At 37.4% G+C, this 21,671-nt stretch overlaps 1 protein-coding gene across 1 annotated transcript in view; it reads right to left on the reverse strand.

Annotated features, from left to right (window-relative positions):
* Positions 1-21,075, reverse strand: part of LOC149198799 (uncharacterized) — a 73,630-nt gene extending 52,555 nt beyond the window's left edge. The window contains exon 1 of the mRNA XM_089400367.1: positions 21,031-21,075. The gene's annotated coding sequence lies outside the window, so the exon portion shown is untranslated. The remainder of the gene's footprint in view (positions 1-21,030) is intronic.
* Between the last annotated feature and the right edge of the window lie 596 nt (positions 21,076-21,671).

Here is a 21,671-nt window from a genome sequence, read left to right on the forward strand (position 1 = left end):
GGTTTCCATTTGGGGTTTAGTCTCCCTATACGAGGTCCTAATCCTCCATAGGGCTATATTGGCACATATAGGGTGAGCATTGAGAGCTATGGACCTCCACTGCAGCAGATTGCACTTCATGGATCCCCACTGTCATTCAAAGATTGCTCGTGGTTCCCTTATTGGACGAGGAGGATGCACCTGATCCATCATGCCCAGTTGGCCCCAAATCTACACCATACATTTGGCAGATGATCCAGGATTTCTACGATGATGTGGCATCCCCTACATTATCACCCTAGCTCCTGAGGGCAACCTATAGGCATCTTCGATTTGTTTGGAGACCCATGAGGACACTTGTGTCCCCCAGAGTCATTTGGAGCACCACATGTTATTACAAGGGGCTAGCCCCTTGTCCATTGTTTTTGAGGGCCTTATTCTTCATTATGGCACCCATGGACCTCATTAGGCCTCTTAAAGGGCCCTATGACATGCATTGATAATTATTTGACCTCTTGAGAGGCTTACTTTTTCTTTTGTGAGCTAGTTTGGTGGGCTTGTCACCAAAAGGAAGAGGTCGTAGAATTAGCACATTATTTTATTTTTGGGGCTTATGTAGGCCAAGGAGGCTAATTCGAACTCATTTGATGTCTATAAATACAAGTGAGGTGAGATCATTTCTCATCATCACTTTGGATTGGATCTCTCTTCTTTAGAGAATTTCGCACTTTTTGTTGGAGGATGAATTGGAGCATTTATGGATGAATTTTGATGTATGGTTATTGGTTTATCTTCTCTTGGAGCTTCGTTATTGTCATTTATGAATGGTTGGATATACTCTACTGCATTGTAAGTATGAAATTTTGATGCTATTCTTGTTACTTTGTCATATATGTTGGATGGGATTTTCATTGTTTTAAGGCTAATTGTTGCATGCAAATTGTTGCTTAATATTGTGGGATTATCTCTATCATAACTTTATCTTCATGCGTTGGCCCTTGTAGTATGAGTGAAATCTCTTAGAGGTAAAATTTGACCTTGACAAGCCTTTCCTCTTGTATATTTGAAGTATAAAAGCTGCAAGATTGCTTTCACTTGACCTAGAGGGTTTGTGAGGTAATTTTGAGGCCTCCTTTATTGGAAACCAAGAAATCCTACACATAATCAGCATAGACTCCATTCTCCCAAGCATTAAGGCACTGATCTACGAAGGGTGGTCACCGAAATTCCTATTCTTTCACCCTCTCTCAAGCCTACCCACTTTGGGGTGCCTAGGGCATCATTTTCCCGACAAGTTATCCACTGAAAAAGTTTGATATCCTAGGGTCTCCTGCGCTAGCCTCTCTTCTAGCCCTCCTCCAGATTTAAAGACATTCCAATAGTAGAGTTGGGAGAAAAGTCAAACCCTAGCTCCGGGACCAAAACTTGCCCTGCCATCCCCAAGGCTAGCACTGTCAGGGTCAGACAACAACATCATTGAGTCAAATACTTTCTTTGATCCTTCCCACCTTCTCTAGGGTAAGAAAATCATTGATTATTTCATACTTTCCTCATACCGTAGTCCAGGTCCACTTGGTCCCGTGTGGTCCCACTCCTTCAAAGGATTATTCTTCAAGAACCATCTGAGATACCAACTTTAACAAGGATTTAGGGTGTGGGAAACTCCTTTCAAAGTCTACTCTCATACACCTAACCCCCAAAATCCTCCTCCTTTCCCTAGGAGCACATAGTACCTTGCTTAGAAAGAAAGCAAGTCCCATTCTTCAAAACCTTCTCGGAAAGGGTTTGAGTCACTCATATCCATTGACTTATCATTCATTAGTGACTCCATACATATGGGGTGACACTGGGCTAAGATTCCATTTGTTTTTCTTGGCCTAGCATTTGCCCTTTAGGGATTCCCCTTAGGTCCCCTGCTAGTTTGAGCGATAACAAGCATATCATCAGTGACATGAGTTAATCTAGAAAGAAAATCTACAACAACATTGTCTTTCCCAGATATATCTATAATAATAATATCCAATTCTTGGAGTAATAGCAACCAACTAGTAATCCTAGCGTTTGTAATAAGTTTGTTTATTAAAAATCTAATAGCAAAATGTTTTGTATGCACAAAAGTTTGATAACCAATGATGTAGTGCCTAAACTTGTTAATAGCATGAAAAAATTCCTTCTTTGTAAGAGTATAATTTACCTCCACAAGAGCCAAATTCTTGTTCATATAGTAGATGGTGTATGGCTTGTTTCCATCTTGTAGATGCACAAGTCCAATGGTTGTATCAGAAACATCAGCAAAGATGTGGAAAGGCAAAGATGTATCAGAAACATCAGCAAAGATGTGGAAAGGCAAATTCCAATCTAGTCCTCTCAGAACAAGAGTTGTTACACGTTTCTTTAACTCTGACTCTGAAAATGCGTTGTTACACTAATCAATCCCTTCAAACTCCAAACTCCAAACTCCTTGTCTTTTGTTAATAGGGAAAATAACAGTAATGCAATCTTAGCAATTATCTCTATAAATCGCCTATAATAACTTGGTTTCCCTAAAAAGACATGTACCTTTTTTGTATTTTAGGAGTAGGAACTTTTAAAATTACCTCTAGCTTTGTCAGATCCACTTGAATACCTACAGTAGAACAGTAATGTCCTAGAACAATACCACCATCCATCATCCTATGGCATTTTTCAATGCTAACACAAAGGTGGGTTTGAATGCAACACTCAAGTACTTTTTCAAGGTTGTTGAAGACCTCATCAAATCCACTCCCGTGGGGTGTAAATTTATAAAATCATCCATACAAAATTCTAAGCAGTAATTAACCATCGCAAAAATTCCCAATACTGCCCGCTAAAAGGTTGCAAGTGCACTGCACAATCCAACGGTAAGACCCTATAAGGCATAAGTACCCTAGGGGCATGTAACGGTAGTTTTATGCTGATCTTCAGGAGTAATCTGAATTTGATTATAACAACTAAATCCATCCAAAAAAGAAAAGAAAAAAATCATTGGACAAAGTGTCTAGTACTTGATCAATGAAAGGTAATGGAAAAGAGTCCTTTTGAATAGCCTTATTTAGCTCCCTGTAATCCACACAGATTCTCCACTTCCCATTTTTCTTAGGAACAATAACTAGTGGAGATACCCATTGACTGTCAGAAATAGGATAGATGAAATTTGCATCCAAAAGTTTCTGGAGTTCTTCCTTCACAATGCCTTTTAAAGTTGGATTCATTCTACGTTGAGGTTACCTGATAGACTGGGATCCTTCCTTTAAATAAATATGATGAGTACATAAAGTAGGATGGATACCCTTCATGTCTTTATAACCCCATCAAAAAGCTTCCTTATTCTTTCTGAGTAAGATCACTAGTTTTTCTCTTTGTTCACAAGATAAATTAGGATTAATGTTAAGGGTTTTTCCAAGCTCAATTTCTATAGGTATACTTTTAAGACCAAAGGTGGTAGGTATATCATGTGTAACAGACTCATCAAAAAGTCCTTCCTCACCAGATTTGTCTATTGCGACATTAATCAACATGGATGTCTAAAGCGTAACAGCAGAAGGGTTACTAATAAAATTATTCATGACACTGTCTTCAGTTTAATTTTTAAGTTGTAAGGCTTTACTTATAGTGGGTACTGGATGATCATCAGTTTTTCCAACTCATATTCCAATTATGGGGGGTTTTCAAGTCCAAAACTCCACTTGGCAAGAGGGTAACGGACAAGGTTCCTAGTAGTATGTCCATTCGAGATAGTCATACACCCAGATCTACATCCTATATAAGCACCAGCAATGGCTAACCATGGTCTTCCTAAAATCAAAGGATATCCACCTAAGCATGTTTTGGGCTGAAGCACCATGAAATCTACCAGATATTGCCAAGAATCAACTTCGATGATAATGTCTCCTAATATCCCCTCAGGTTGGATTTTAGACATATCTGCCAACTCTAAAACAATAGGAGTTGGTCTTAAATTGATAAGCCCAAGTAGTTCCACTATTTCCTTAGTTATTATGTTGATGACAACCCCTAAATCAATCAAAGTATTAGGAAGAGTTACCCCACCAATGTGAACAGTCACAGTGGGATTCTTGAGGTCCTCATACTTAGCAGGCACGTCATTTCCTAGTATTAACTCAAATAATTTACCAATGACATGTATAGTAGGAGGGTCCCGACGTTTTTTACCTAGCTTTTTACCACACAATTCCTTAATTGTTTTAGCATAAATAGGAACATCCTGAATTGCTTGAAGCAAAGGAATTCGAACATGAAAATTCTTTAATTTTGTCAAGAAGTCAGATTCATCTTGAAGAACATTTTTAGCTTCAACCAGTCTCTCAAGATAATGAGGGCATAAAGATGTCTCACTTTTAGTAGTTGTCTCAGGTTTCACAGCTGGGGAAACATATGTTGTTATAGTGGCATTGGTTGTTACAAGAACACTAACCATAGTACCGACTGTTACAACCTTATCAATTGTTTCAGCATTAAAAATATCACTTCTTGTTTCAACCTGTTGCTTTCCCACTAAACCTTGAATCACATCTCCTCCTAACAAATTTTCTTTCTCATTTTCTATTATAACCGAAGGAATGGGGGCTATTGTCCTACCTGAGGAAAGTTGAATCTCATTACATTCTACTGATGAAATGCACTAAGTAGGAATTTTTTTGAGGATTTTACCTGTTGTACTACCTTATTATTAGGGTTAGGATTAGGTTGTGCAGGCAACTAAGGTGCAGTAATGGAGCACTCACAGGCACATTAGAAGGGAGTTGTAACTGTTGTTGCATTGGTAATTGCAGTGTTGAAAATATATGTATCGACAAAATATGGGCAAGCATCCTGAAAACATCTTATCAGCAATATCGGCGAAAATATCAGGCAAAATATTGGAAAATATCGGCAAACATAAAAAAATCAGTTTTTTCCAAATTTTTAAACATAGTCGATATTTTCAAATTATATCGCAATATTTTCAAAATGGAAAATATCACGATATTTACTCGGCGATATATCGTTTTGCCAAAAATATCGCGATTTATCTGGGTAATTGCAAAAAACATCTAGTTTCGGAGAGCAGGTCCTTGCCAAGGTTGAGGCCATGAGGAAATAGGCCACTAGGGCCAAGGCATGGATATTGAACTAGAGAAGGGTTAGAGGGTTGCCATGAAACTACTAGGTATTGAACCTGTTTGGGTGGTTGTTGAACATTATATACATTAAACAAAAATGAGAGGAGGAAAACAATCTTGCATCATACCTAGTTTTCTAGATTGTCATGGATTCCTTTATCCAACAAAGTAAGTTGCTTCAACATCTTCCCCCACTTATAAATTGCCTTGAGTCCAAGTAGTGAAGGACATTGTTCTCTAGAATGATCTCCTTCACATATGGTGCAACTATTAAGTGGGCACTCTCTCAAGAGGTGCTTCTTTCGACATTGAAAGCAAAAAATGGCTAATGCTTACTCAGCCTCTCTCTATTTTTGGTTTTCCTATAATACATCAAGATAAGAAGACATTGAACACATGATGTCAGTTTTGAATTTCTCCAACAAATTCCCAATTTTTGCACGAGTTGCTCTAGTATTTGTTGACTTCAAAAACCTGGCAAAGGCATCATGTGTCACGGTCCGACTTCTAGTAGATCCTCTAGAGCTCCTTCGACAAAGTTGAACTATGTTATCATAAGACTCCTTGGATATATTTCCTTTCCCCAAAAGATTCAACATATTAAGGCAATTATCCCTCATTCCCTTAATCAAGATTGTCTTAACTATCTCCTTATCCAAATTGTTGTGTTGAGACCTTTGCAAATTATACTGAAGGCATTCAACATATTCCTCCAAATTCTCATCTGGTGTCTAGGTAATCCTAAATATCTCATCCTTCAAGTCCCTAAAATGATAGTAATCTCGGTATTTTCTAGAAAAACTTTCTTCATTGCATCCTAAGTACCAATAGAACCCCCACCGAGTCCCATAAACCATTTCAATGTTTCCCCCTTTAATGTGACTAGAAGCAACTTCAGTTTTTGTTTCTTAGTGGTGTAGTCATGACTTCTACAAAGGACATCAAATTCAAAAAGGAATGCATTGAGGTCTTCTTAAACCATACCTTGAAAAGTAGGGAGTGTAGATAAGAGTATGTTTTTCATCGGGGCTTGCCCTTGAAGATTCCTAATGGGAAAATCAAAAGTGGTGATTGAACTTCCTGCCACGAGATTTTGTTGAAAATTCAAAGCAATTGTTACAAATGGTTTTCCTAATGAAGGAAATTGTCCTTCCTTCGATGATGGACACTACTCAAGTTGTTCGGGTTGTTCAACCTACTCAGGTTGTTCAGATGGCTCTGATGATCGTAACAAATCCTCGTTATTTTTTGTATCAGTAAGTTGTTTCACTGCACTACCAAAATCCAGAGTATGATCACCAAACAATTGTTCTTCCGGAGTCGATCCCTGGTCAATTAACCTTCCTTCAGAATTTGATCCTCTCCTCCTATTGTTATAGAAGGACAAGAGATCCTAGGGCTTATTTCTGAAGATTCCTCAAACTCTATTTCCTTGCCTAATACAAATGTATCAAGAGTTACTGACTTCTATGGGGCAATTTTAATAGGTTCTTTCCTTTTTATCACCCTTCCCCGAGTGGAGGATTCTTCTTCAACCTTCGAAATAGTTTCTTGTATGTAAGTTGTCCTTCCCAAATCTCAATTCTTTTTCTTCCTTCCACATCCTCTTCCACTTGCACGGTTAGTTTGCTTGGGGGCACCGTGTTTTTCTTCTTAACTACTCATGTAATGCAATCATATGTGCCCTGATCCAAGTGAGGCCAAGCCCACTTCAGTATGTCGAAGCGATCTGCAGGTTCTTATCTATCTTTTGTCTTATTGGCCGAAGACCTCTGAATTAGGAATACATATATCACACTTCCAATCAATGCATGCAAATAAGCTAGTCACACATATGCACCTCTGAATTAGGAATACATATATCACACTTCCAATCAATGCATGCAAATAAGCTAGTCACACATATGCACCTTAATAGCCTCCCCAGCAATGATGCCAAAATGTCGGGCGAAACAATTGTTCCTTTAAATCAGAGCAACAAGTCCACTCTCACATTGATTGTCAATCCGAGTAGGCTAGAATGCAAGGCAATGATAACTAGCAAAATGAATCTCAAACCAAGGTCATTTGCAAACTCACTCTCTGCAAACATTCAAGTTGTCTTCAACACAACCAAAAAAGAGTTACACAATTGCAGAATAAACCACTTTGTTACACAACCATTCTCATTCATAAATAGCACTCCTGCAAACCTTTCGATCACTCAATCAATGTTGAACACACTCATTCAAAGAAAGTGCAATCCAATCTGTAACAAAAAAGTAAATGGCTCACTACAATACCAACAAGAGGGATTGATCCAAGACTATGTTGTCATACCATTCAAAAGCTCTTTGCAATCATTTAAGAGCAACAGTAATCACAAAACTGAGAAAAAGTAATGCAAATAATTATTGTATCTACTTAACCAGTGATCCCTACTAAGAAGGAAGGCCCTTCCTCCTCAGCAAGGGTTGGTGCACTAAATAATACACAGACTACTCAGAGGAAGTATAAAATGGCTCACTACAATACTAACAAGAGGGATTGATCCAAGACTATGTTGTCATACCATTCAAAAGCACTTTGCAATCATTTAAGAGCAACAGCAATCACAAAAATGAGAAAAATTAATGCAAATAATTATTGTATCTACTTAACCAGTGATCCTTGCTAAGAAGGAAGGCCCTTCCTCCTCAGCAAGGGCTAGTGCACTAAATAATACACGAACTACTCAGAGGAAGTATAAAATGGCTCGCTACAATACTAACAAGAGGGATTGATCCAAGACTATGTTGTCATACCATTCAAAAGCTCTTTGCAATCATTTAAGAGCAATAGTAATTACAAAACTGAGAAAAATTAATGCAAATAATTATTGTATCTACTTAACCAGTGATCCCTGCTAAGAAGGGAGGCCCTTCCTCCTCAGCAAGGGCTGGTGCACTAAATAATACACAGACTACTCAGAGGAAGTATAATGCCACATGTTTGAGATTTGCATTAATAAAATATCAATATTACAAGGTTTGGTGCTTTTCCCAATCCTATTTGTGTAATTCCCTTCGCTGCCATCGCACACAGAGAACTCTCTTCTTTAATCTTTCAATTCTAATGTGATCTTAAAATAAGAATACATTTTGGTAATTCATAATAGTTTCCATGGTAAGGGTAAAGTTGTAACAATTTCTTTTAATTACAATAATCTTTGTAGAAAATTTCAACTACTCCAGTTGTATACTTTGTGAATATCTCTCGATGGTTGAGTTGGCTTTGACTTGATGCACTCCTAGATTTCATCCATTGACAAATTAGAGGAGCACAACATGCCCAAGGCAAACCATTTGTGTATCACCAACATTTCTCGAAACCTTTGTCCAAATTGATAAAGGAAATTGCAAGTACAATCATCATGGGAATCTTTCAATTCTAATGTGATCTTAAAATAAGAATACATTTTGGTAATTCATAATAGTTTCCATGGTAAGGGTAAAGTTGTAACAATTTCTTTTAATTACAATAATCTTTGTAGAAAATTTCAACTACTCGAGTTGTATACTTGTGAATATCTCTCGATGGTTGAGTTGGCTTTGACTTGATGCGCTCCTAGATTTCATCCATAGACAAATTAGAGAAGCACAACATGCCCAAGGCAAACCATTCGTGTATCACCAACATTTCTCGAAGCCTTTGTCCAAATTGATAAAAGAAATTGCAAGTGCAATTCTGTAACAGCTACTTCAACAAACCACTTAAACCTAAAACAACCCATATGTCAGTTTTATAATAAAAATTGCCTAAGACAATAGTTCCTATGTCAAATTATAAGCAGAATTAGACTAAGAAACTGACAAGGAAAAGCACATACTTAAGTGAATAATGGTTGTTATTATAGTGCTAAAATGTGGTCTTGTTGGTCAACAAGAGAGAAAAAGGAGTAGGAAAATGTGTGCAAAAGGTAGCAATTCCATGGCCCAACACCATCCAACATCATATACAAGAAGTAATGAGTTATAAGTCTAACTCTTATGCCACTCTATAATTGTATCTAGCATACTTAAAGATGAAAAGGGTTTTGCTTGTACCTAAGTGTGCATGATGAAAAAGAGAAAAAGATTTGGAAACTGCAACACATGATATAATGAATCATGTTGTTGAAACCTCTCCAGATTTGAACATGAATAAATAACTAACAACATGGGTACTTTGTTACGCTTTGATTATGAAACCATATACCATGAATAAAAGATTATGAGATTGTAAGTTCAATAAGAATCTAGCAAAATTTGTAGGGATGAGCAAACTTCTACCATGTCACTCTATAATCGTATATAGCATACTTAGAGATTACCATTCTATATTTGTATATAGGATACTTAGAGAATACCACTCTATAATCATATATAGCATACTTCATACTTAGAGATTACTTAGAGATGAAAAGAGTTTTGTTTGTACATAAGTGTGCATAATGAAAATGAGAAGAAGATTTGGTAGCTAAACACATGAAATAATGAATCATTTTGTTAAACCGCACCAAATCTCAATAATTGCATTCACATTTGTATACACATTGTTGTGTTTTTGGTTATGGAACAATATACAAGAAGTATTGAGTTATAAGTTCAACTCTAATGCACTCTATAATTGTATCTAGCATACTTAAAGATGAAAAGAGTTTTGATTGTACCTGAGTGTGCATGATGAAAAAGAGAAAAATATTTGGAAACTGCAACGATAATGAATCGTGCTGTTGAAACTTGAAACCTCTCAAGATCTAAACATGAATAAATAACTAATAACATGGGCACTTTGTTGCGCTTTGATTATGGAACCATATACCATGAATAAAAGATTATGAGATTGTAAGTTCAACAACCCTGATATTGTTCTAAAAAGCAACACATGATAATGAAAAACATTTTGCAATTGCAACACATGATAATGAAAAATATTTTGTAACTGCAACACATGATAATAAATCATGTTGTTGAAACCTCTCCAGATCTCAACATCCTATACAACGAATGAATAATTAACATGGAATAAATAACCAACATGTGTACTTTGATGGGTTTGCTATGTTTTGGTTATGCAACCATATAGAAGGAATAAAGGTTGTAAAATAACAAGTTCAACACCTTTCATATTGTTCTAAAAAGAAATTTTCTTGTACCTACATGTGCATGGTGAAAAAAAAATTGGTGACTGCAACACAGGAATAAATAACTAACAACATGGGTACTTTGTCATGTTTTGGGCAGGAATAACTAACTAACTAACATGGATACTTTGCGTGTTTTAGTCATGGAACCATATACAGGGATCAAAAGGTTATGAGATTATATGTTCCACCACCCTAAGTTCAACAACCACGATATCGTTCTATAATGTTGAGAAATTAAGGGCAATGCAATTGTTATATTTCTCTTTCTTAGATAACTGCTCGAGATATTATTTTCTTCATATTTGATCAATATTATTACTATGTATAATTATCATCAACCAACTATCAAAACCAAGTAAATCAATCATACACAAGTACACAAAATATTGGCATCATGTCAAGGCAAAAACCTCTCCAAAATCTGAGAGGAAAAACCCTTGAACTCTTTCTTATAGAATATGTATTGACGAATTCCAAGACCTTTACAATATACACTAGAAAGCCTTCAACATCAAGATGACAAACCTTCCGAAATGTAGCCAAGCGTAGAATCCCTTTCTGCAATTTTTCACCGTATGGTATGGTTGCACCAACGTGAAGACAATCATCAAATCAGCTTCATTTAAACCCCTTCCACCTTCGCTTTTCATGCCAGCTAAACAATCATGAAACAGCTCCTTGAATTGAGCTTGATTCACATCAATATATGCTGAAATGTATATTGTCTAGGAGCAGCGAAAATGTTACAGTCACCTTCGGATTGCGGAAGCACGTGCGAGGGGAAGAGAGGCTCTTCTAGCCCTTCATATACTTTGATCTTCAAGAGACTAGATCTGCCTTATAGATTAAGGCTAGATCTATCATGAAACCCAACCAATACACCTTCGCTATGATGCTCTAGCTCAGAAACCAGACCTCCGCACGTGTGAAGACAATCTCAGGTGAGGGAACAGACTTCCTCTTGTTGCGGCTCTCATTCTTTGTCTCATCTTCCCTTGATCTAGATGCGAGAATGAGAGATTGTATCTTGTGTTTCAAGGTAAGATCATAGTGGCCTATTTATAGGCTTGTATCCCCTTCTCCAAGCTAACGTGATCCCTTCTCTTAGGCCGACATTCCAAGCGGATACCATTTCTTTTGATTTCGGTGGGCATGAATTCGATGGGTACATTTTGGTGGTTTTCATTTAGTGATCTGGAAGGACTCTTTAACAATTATTGACTTTACAAGTGTAACAACTCATGGTTGTCTTTTAAACTTCAAAACAAACATTTGAGCATGAAACCCATGATCAAATAATAATAGCGAAAATTACATTGTTACATCATTTGACATAATGAAGACCGAACCTAGTTACACTATTTTCAACACTCCCTCTTAACTAGGGAGGTATTCATACATACCTGGTACATGGACATTCTCAATAGAAGAGTTCTCATAAGCAAAGAGTCAGATTATTATCCATCTGTTATAGCATCATTTCAACCAACATTGTTTCTATTTAGCAAGGCTTGACTAACAGCTCTATCTCTCACTTAGATTAGAGCACACAACGTTGGTGAGACCAATGACTGATAGACATGCATCATCATTGTCTCCCTTAGGGTCATACCCACCCGAGTGTTCTCCGAGTATACCCTAATAGGACTATTCTCATCTTGGGTTCCCAGCCCTTAAGAATATTGGTCCTCTTGCCCACTCTTGTCTTGGATGCCTTACCACATCCTCAAAGAGTGTCGGATGCCAGATGATTACACAATCCTCCATTCTTTCTTCCAAACTGAAGACAAGAATGTCGTGTCTAACTCTCCCTTTTACCTAGGGATTAGTTTTGAGTTTCTCTTTGTTCAAAAACTTACTCAAGTTCCTTTACTCATGGGAACCTTCCAGAGCTCCTTCTTAAACAGGGACTCTATCATCAGTGCTTTATAGGGTCTTCTAGTTGCCTGATGATCCATAGCCTCGATGTCATCAATTTCTTCACATGTAGGGTCCAGCCATCCATCATTTTCCTTGATCATGTCATTCATTCTTTCCTGGAAAGTATCTTCCTTAGATCTGCATCTGGGTCTTTCTTCATATGGCCATCTAGCTTCATCTCCTCTAAGCGGTGATTGCTCTAGATCACGAGGTACACAGTTGTGATATCATTCACAACTCCATGGCCCTGCATACATACCCAGACTTATCAAAGGTTAGAAATCAAAAACCAAATCATATATATATATATATACACATACATATATATATATATATATATATATATATATATATATATATATATATATATATATATTACCTTTTAGGTGATGGCCTTCTTTCAGTGACATCTTCTTGTAGGCATCAATTATCCTATATACATTTTGACACATCTCCCAATGATATCTGTTTACCAAGGGGTCTTCATTCTTTCAGACTTATATCAGTCTTTCACATCTTTCTGGGAGAGTTCCTGGTCAAGTCTTCTTGACCCTCTGGATGTTGATTTCCTTCATCATGGTTGCATATCCCACGATCTCCTCACATATTTCATTCCCAGGAGCTTTCAATCAGAGTTCTTCAACTGTAGACAACTACCTCATAATCCATATGAGGACACATTATGTTGATTTCATCTAGATTGACTTCTATCTCTTTGCTTCTTTCGGAGGGGGAGATCCTTTCCTTTTGATCATGCCTGATTTAGTCTGCAACCACATAATATGTTATCATCATATCAAATATAAATACAACTACATACCTCAGATTCTGCACTCATCCTATTTAGGAACTTTTTGACCTGCACTGAGGTTGACTGGATCCTTACAGATTCTCTTGGTGTCATAACCTAGATTCTCTACATAGAATATTTGCTTGTAAAATCCTTCAAGGATTCGGAGAATCGAATTGTTCTCATCTTAGCATTTTACTATACATAGCAATCTTATTTCTACCTAGAATCCATATATCAAGACCAAGCCATCAAGATCGTGATCCTTGACACACTCTGCCTCAAGCCATCAAGACCGTGATCTTTGACACACTCTGCCTCAAGCCATCAAACCTCTTCGTGTCACTGCTGAAATCATCATCTTGCTGCACCTCCAGCTAAGTCACTGCTGCACTATGATAGCTCCAATAAGATCTTCATTATTGTTGTAGCCTTCATCTAAATCATGATCTACAAGAACAAGATCATAACTGAAGTAGCATCATGATTGTACAATCTTATTAGATCATGTTGAGACACCAAGACCTTCATACTGCCCCTTTTTCATTATGACGTGGCTGCTCCTTATTACACCGAAATTGAGATCATTGATCTACGAGATCAGCATCTATAGTTGTTGTGATCATAGCTCTAGTCACTGCTCTTTGTAGCACATCAAGACTGCTTCATATTCAATTTAAGTACTATGTTAACCAGTGAGACTGCAAGTATACCGAGGGTTTCTATCATCATGTAGACTTGAGATAGTATAGATTCATATTACTGTAATTCATTATGTAGGCTTGCGATAGTATAGATTCATATTATTGTAATTCATTATGTTGCTACCATGACTGTCCCTTGAGGTTGCCACAGAAGTGATCTTTGTATCTTAATCGAGATCATGTTCTTTCAAGAACAAGATCGTCATCATCATTGTTACTACAACCTCTTTTATTATGCCAAGAGTGTAGCAATCTCTGACATTACTATTTCCTTTTTATCATGCCTACATTGCAGTCCTTAATGCTGCTTGAATCCCTTGACATTGTTCCTTGTTATGCCTATACTCCAGTGGCTACTGAAATTCTTTTCAACATGACCGAGATAACATCTTTAGGATCATCGTGACCTATATTATTGACAACAAGAAGGGTTCCAAAATTCTTTATATCATATATACATTGACTGCGTATTAAGTAGATCCACCGAAATAGTGATCTAACCTTTCATCTAGGCCGAGACTATAATGGTTACTGTTTTTGTCATGAATCTGAGATTACTTATCCTTGTCATTGTTGATATTGTGGCCCATCAAGACTGAGATTATATTCAATGATACAGTGATCATCAAGTATGCAACAGAGATATCATATGATGCGTCTCTTAAGGGTATGTCGAGAGGGTATATCATCGAGATATTAAAACTGAGACCATAATAGTTATGCCAGGAACGTAGATCTACCTCTCGTAGCCTTAACCACTGTTGTTCATTGTGTCTAGTATGCTACAGGGAAACCACCGAGAACTATATGCCATGACTCCTCCTAGTCATGTGAGATCAATCTATCACTATAATGCAGAGAGTGTCATGATTAGATCTATGCTAAGAATGAATAAAGTTCAGTCCTTATGTCAAAACAGTATCCTTATCCAAGATCTTCTCTGCCTCATCCATCCGAGTTCAGTGCCTTCAATTCATAAGTATGTCGAGGTGAGATCTTTGCTCCGGAACTTAGATCAATGCTGCGTCCTTATTCATGCATCGAGATCTGGCCATGACTATGCCGAAGGTATCTATCTCAGAACGCATGTCAATACTGTATTTATATCCACAGTCTTCTCTGCTCTATCTATTCGGGAACGTCACCTTCAAATCACAGGTATGTCGAGAGTAGATTAACATGGGTTCTTCTGCTCCTTATACCCATCCAAGGTAGTAGTTGAACCCTAGATTTATCTCTTCATTTATGCGGATATCTGCTCCTTCAATCACCCGAAAATTCAAAGAGGAATGTGAGTTTTTCCTTCTACCTTTTTGCGTTGACCCATACTTGCTTATTGCTGCATGAGGGAGTTGATCTTCTTTACGCCCTTTGTTGAACCTGCCTCTGATACCATGTTGAGAAATTAAGGGCAATGTTATTGTTATATTTCTCTTTCTAAGATAACTGCTTGAAATATTATTTTCTTCAGATTTGATCGATATTATTACTATGTATCATTATCATCAACCAGCTATCAAAATCAAGAAAATCAATCATACACAAGTACACAAAATATTGGCACCATGCCAGGGCAAAAACCTCTCCAAAATCTGAGAGAAAAAACCCTTGAACTCTTTCTTATAGAATCTATATTAACGAATTCCAAGACCTTTACAAAAGACACTAGAAAGCCTTCAACATCAAGATGACAAACCTTCCGAAATGTACCCAATCGTAGAATCCCTTTCTGCAATTTTGCACTGTATGGGATGGCTGCACCAACGTGAAGACAGTCACCAAATCAACTTCATTTAAAGTTTAAACCCCTTTCGCTTTTCATGCCAACTAAACAATCATGAAACAACTCCTTGAATTGAGCTTCATTCACAACAAGCTCCTTAGTATTAGCTTGCGTAAGGAGACTTTACTCTTCCCCCTTCCTTTCCCCTTACCGCTCTCCTTCCATCCTTCCTTACCGCTATAGAGCCCCCCAAGCAGCCTACGAACCCAAGAGGTTAGGCAGCCAGGGGACAGGCTTACCTCAACACAATGGTGCCACTCGTCCTGGTGATACAATTGGTGGACCTGAGGGGTTCATTTTCCCGACAATATCCACTCCCCACATCGAAAATGGCCTTGAAAGGCCTTCCCGAAGTATTCACCGCATACGAGTATAACCAATTTCATTCTTGAGATGGCGTCAAACCTAGGAACACCATGAAGAAAGCGTAATAGCTCACTGGTCTAGCTCCATGGCACCGAAAATGTATCATAACCAATTTCATTCCTGAGATGGCGTCAAACACAGGAACACCATGAAGAAAGCGTAATAGCTCACTGGTCTAGCTCCATGGCACCGAAAATGTATCAGGGCTCAAGTGATTCACCAACTGGATTCTTCATAGGAGAACCTCGCTGTTAGCGCAAGGACCTTTTCAAAGAGAAGGGTAATATATGCCGAAATGTATACTGTCCAAGAGCAGCGAAAATGTTACAGTGAGCATTGGATAGCGGAAGCACGTGCGAGGGGAAGAGAGGCTCTTCTAGCCCCTCATATACTTCGATCTTCAAGAGCCTAGATCTGCCTTATAGATTAAGGCTATATCTATCATGAAACCCAACCAATACACCTTCACTATGATGCTCTAGCTCAGAAACCAGACCTCCGCACGTGTGAAGACAATCTCGGGTGAGGGAACAGACTTCCTCTCGCTGTGGCTCTCATTCTTTGTCTCGTCTTCCCTTGATCTAGATGCGAGAATGAGAGATTGTATCTTGCGTTTCAAGGTAAGATCATAGTGGCCTATTTATAGGCTTGTATCCCCTTCTCCAAGGAGACGTGATCCCTTCTCTTAGGTCAACATTCCAAGCAGATACCATTTCTTTTGATTTCAGTGGGCATGAATTCGGTGGTTTTCATTTAGTGATCTGGAAGGACTCTTTGACAATTATTAACTTTACAAGTATAACAACTCATGGTTGTCTTTAAACTTCAAAATCAACATTTGCGCATGAAACCCATGCTCAAATAATAATAGCAAAAATTACATTGTTACATCATTGGACATAATGAAGACCGAACCTAGTTACACTATTTTCAACATATAATTGTATCTAGATATCGTTCTATAATTGTATTTATATATCGTTTTATCACTGTATCTAGCATATTTTGAGATGCCTTTTAAGAAAGGGTGTTTTGTATGTAAAGTGTGCATGATGAAAAAGCTTAGATAACTGCAATACATGTGATAATGAATCATGTTGTTGAAAACCTCTCCAGATCTCAACTATTCCATACACAGGAATAAAAAACAAACAACATGGGCACTTTGATGCAATTTGGTTACAAAAACATGTACAAGGAATAAAAGGCTAAACTTGTAATATTAACTATTTATATTGCTGCTAATTCAATTCAGATTTTGTACGATATTAACTATTTATATTGACGTTGATTCAATTTACGTTTTCAATTTCAGTTTTTGTGCGATATTTAATGTCATCCACATGGAAAGATGTTCTATACCATTCACATGAAAAGATGTTCTAAATATAGCATGACTGCTAAAACATCAACCAACACAAAGATATCCACGACCAATATTCAGACAAAAATATATACATACTTCATTATATAATATAAACAATATCAACTACAAGGATTAACGATATTCATTAGGTTTTCCCCCTTCTTCCAAAAATGCTTGTTGTATAAGATTCAAAACCCAACACTCTTAGGGTTGAAATTGAAACAAAGGGTCAATAAGCAGAAGGGTCCTGCTCAGATTCTCGGTGGGCCTAATTCAAAAGGTCACGATATGAAATAGATTATCAGCTGAGCGAAAAAGAAATTCAAAAAAAATAAAAAGAACACGCAGAATTAATCAAGTCTGGCAAAAATTATTATCATGGAAAAACACCTTAAGGAAGGTGGGCTGAGTTTAAAGGATGAGCCGCATTAGATATACAAAAAGAAAATAGGGAAAAGGAAAAATCATAGACCCTTTTAACACTTCCTAAGGTTCAGTTACACAATACCCAAAATGTCTAAGGACTACAAAGTTCCTCCTTGGATGTACAAAAGGAGGGCTTGATTAGCCTGAGGGAACCTATGCTTGATATTTAATCAAGGGTCAAGAATTCAAATGCATCTCACAATGGGTTGGAAACAAATTTGCATAGAGGGGGTGAAAGCTCAAACATGGTCATGGAGGTGTCTATTCAGAACCAACAAGTTAGTTATCGAGGGGATAGCCAGTCTTTTGTATCTAATTCCAGATATAGAAAAATATCACAAACAGGGTTGAAGGATGCCAATATAAAGCACTCTTGAGCAATGCTTTCAGACCTCACCTCAAAAATTTAATGGAAGGAATATCCAATATATCTAAACCTCTTCTTCAGGCTCACGTGAATGTAGAAGCAAGTAGGAAATTAAGCACTCTTGAGCAATGCTCTCAGACCTGATCTCAAAAGAGTGTAATGGGAGGAAAATCCAATATATCTAAATCTATTCTTCAGGCTCATATGAATGTAGAAGCAAGTAGGCAATTAACAATTCAAGGGCAGCCTTGGAGATTCAACACCTAAAAACGTAAAAAAGATAGTTCTATCTTTCAAATGTGAGAGGCTTAGGATTTGAGCCATACATTGAGTGGCTAGAAGTTCAGCAGAGAGAATTTGTTATTTTCCTTGAAAAAAACAAAAGGGAGAGGTGACTTGTAATTTGTCAATCATAATTAGAAATATTCTCTCGAGGTGGGACTTCAAAGCTTATCTCGAAAGTGAAATGGGAGGAAAATCCAGCATATCTAGAGCTATTCTTCAGTCTCATATTGATGTATAAGAAAGCATGCAATTGACAAATCAAGGGGAGACTTGGGGATTCAACTTCAAAACAGTTAGAGAATGATAGTACTATCTCTAAATGTGAGAGGTTTAAGATCTGGCCGTAACAAAAATACATCAAGTCGCTCGAGGTTAAATAGTGACAATTTATTATCTTTTTCAAAAAATCAAAATAATGACAGAGAGGGTTGGCTTATGAATCGTATTATTCTTGTAATATCTGCATTAAAAAACTAAATCCAGATCATTATTCTTGTAGTATCTGCCCAAAAGAATTTAATCCAGATCACTGTGAAATTACAATGAAGACTTTCAAGATCATCTCCATCTCATAAAAGGAGAAACTTTGAAAGGCCAAGTAACAACGAGGACAAAGTAAAAAGTTCCGGATTCTTCTACTCAATTGAATTAAACTAGAACAACAATGGGAATATCACATGGGAGGCATTCAACGAAATATTTGATTTGATTTGTTTTTAAATAAATGTTTAAAAGACAACATGGCCTATGAGGTAGGCAATTTAAAGTTCAAAAAGTAGGAACTAAGCTATTGGTAGGCTATTATAGTTTGCAAGGAAGCAAGTAAAGGATGAAGAGTGAATATACCTATCTATAGGAAAGGACAAATACCAACTTTTTTCCTACACAACATGGTGAATGTACAATGTATTTGTTGTAGATTGCTACAATTTTGAAGACATGGCCATGGAATCAAATTGCAATTACGCTCTACTAAGACGTATCTGCCAAGGCTTCTATTATCATAGACAAAAAAGAGATGCATCAAATTTCTGTAACCGAGAATATTGAATGCAGCGGGGTATCACTAGTCAACTAGTGAAAGGTATCCAAAAGCCAAAAACGTTGGAGTCTCAAACACAAATCCTTCTTTTCCAAATCTCTAGCGCAGCAAGGGGTTGGTGCCCAAGGATTAGACAACAAGGAAGGCCTATGGTAGAAAATCTCAACTAGCAAATATTAGTTGATGGCATCAAGTTTATGTAAAATCATTAATCGACAAGGAAGGCCTAAAGTAGAAAAGCTTGATTAGTAAATATTTAGTTGGTTGCATCGTATTCTTGTAAAATCATTTGACAAGAGAGGAGGTTTGTGGGAATCTATACTTTGAAAGACTTTAAAACAAGTTTTTTATTTAGTTGGCAACCACATCGATGGCCTATCGAGGCTGGAAAATAAGTGCACACTAGATGGTCTATTGAGGATGGAAAATATGCGCATGTCGACACCAGTGCAGAGTTAGGGCTCGATTAGGCTTCAGATTGTCTAGCTTTTTGTGAATGAGTTCCATGGGAAGAAAAAAATTATGTAGCAAATGTATATAATAAAACAATGATAACAAGCCACAATATGGTTGGGCAAGGGAATGGGACTTAAGTCTCGGGGAAGCTCTAGTAAATGAATGGCCTACATTCAAGTCCTACGGCACACTGAGGGGTGAGTCTTTGCTTTGGTTTGGTTAGCGTAGTTTACTTTGGTGCTTTCACTTGTTTCCATACTCCTTATACAAACAGGGCAAACAAAAGGATTCACTGTGTTGGGCAACTAACACTCTAGTATTTTGCAATGTGGAGGTGTGCTATTAAGCACTTTTCTTTCCAACTGATAAAAGAAAAGTAATGACAATGGCAATATCTTTTGAGAACGTTGGCACATCAAAAAACCAAAAGATTTTATGTGAGGTTTACACATGGTAGAGGAACATTGAAAAAGTTTTACATCTCTTCTTACAATATCACAATGAGACATATATAGTTCACTCTCCGTTTGTATCACAATGAGACAAAGGGGTTGAGGAGAAACAGAAGGAAATCAGTAAGCACCACTCTAGATTTGCCTTTGAACAAAAGCTTGACAGGGGATGATGAAGAGAGTACATATCAAGACAAAGCGAATATTGTAGAGAAAAATGCCGACCAACCATGTAGCCAATTTCAATCATAACGGTCACCCCAAATATGAATAAAATGGACCTCCCAATTGCATTTCCTCTACGCAACATGTAGAGGAAGAAAAGCGCATATCTAAGGAGTTTAATAGAAGTCACAGTGGAGGGAGTATTGGGCTCTAGGGCAAAAATGGATTCTTGGTCCAGAAAGTAGACTCCCAGAAGATGTTAAGGGAGTGGTGAAGCCACACCCACCTAGACAAATACAAGCCACAATGGAATAGTTGCTTCCACAGCCATTATTTCGAAACATAAAGAACTTTTCTCATATAAAATTTGCACATGTATACATAGACAAAAACACTACAGCTGACAGATTGTAACTACATAACAGTTACAAAACCAAGTTACAAACAGCATTCATTACAGAGAACATTAATAACTAATCAACACACTGATACTTATAAAGTACATAAATTCCACATTAAGAAATAACTCTCTTATAGAGAGATCAGCGAGCTAAATGTCAATGAAATATGGTACAGCTTTAGTAAAACAATAACGCATGCCAAACAAAGTTTCCAAATGAAAGGGGGTAATCTTCCTACCCACTAACACTTGTCTCGTCTACAGCAAAAACGCCTTCTTGGCTGCATGCAGAACAAAGTCCATGTGAAATACATCTATCGGAACTCACTGTGAATAAAAAAACGCATATGCTAGACAAAATCAGTATTAGAAGTGACATCCCAGAAACACAATTACAAGAGGGAGCTGCAAATATATATCACTTTAGATCACTTACTCAATTTGACTGGCAAAACGGAGCTGCAAATATAGATCAGTCATTCAATATGAGTGGCAAGAAAGAGCTGCAAATACAGAGCACTCATTTCAACTTCAGCCCTATTTTCTTTGCCTTGCTCTGGATATAGACATATAGACAGACGAGATTTTGGAACAGAAATGGGTTTGGGATTTTATTTGAGTTGAGTTTAACCACGCCCTACGGATATGTTTAAACCTAGGCTCGGGTGTTCGGGTTAAGAGAAGCTGCTTTGTCGTGATGGAGGTCGCGTGAGACAGTTGAGAATGGTTAAAGCGTGAGCATTTATTAGGGAATTTGCATGCGAGCCTCGTGGCTTATGCAATGAATTAACCATGGCATGTAGTTAGATTCTCACTGCAAATTGCAGTGTGCATAAATGAAGAAATTATACGGAAGAACAAAAACATTAAAGTGTCGATT

The sequence above is a fragment of the Pinus tabuliformis genome, chromosome 2_1, assembly GCF_031772625.1.
Source record: "Pinus tabuliformis cultivar Carrire ecotype Pingquan chromosome 2_1, CPIR1, whole genome shotgun sequence".
Lineage (NCBI taxonomy): Eukaryota > Viridiplantae > Streptophyta > Pinopsida > Pinales > Pinaceae > Pinus > Pinus tabuliformis.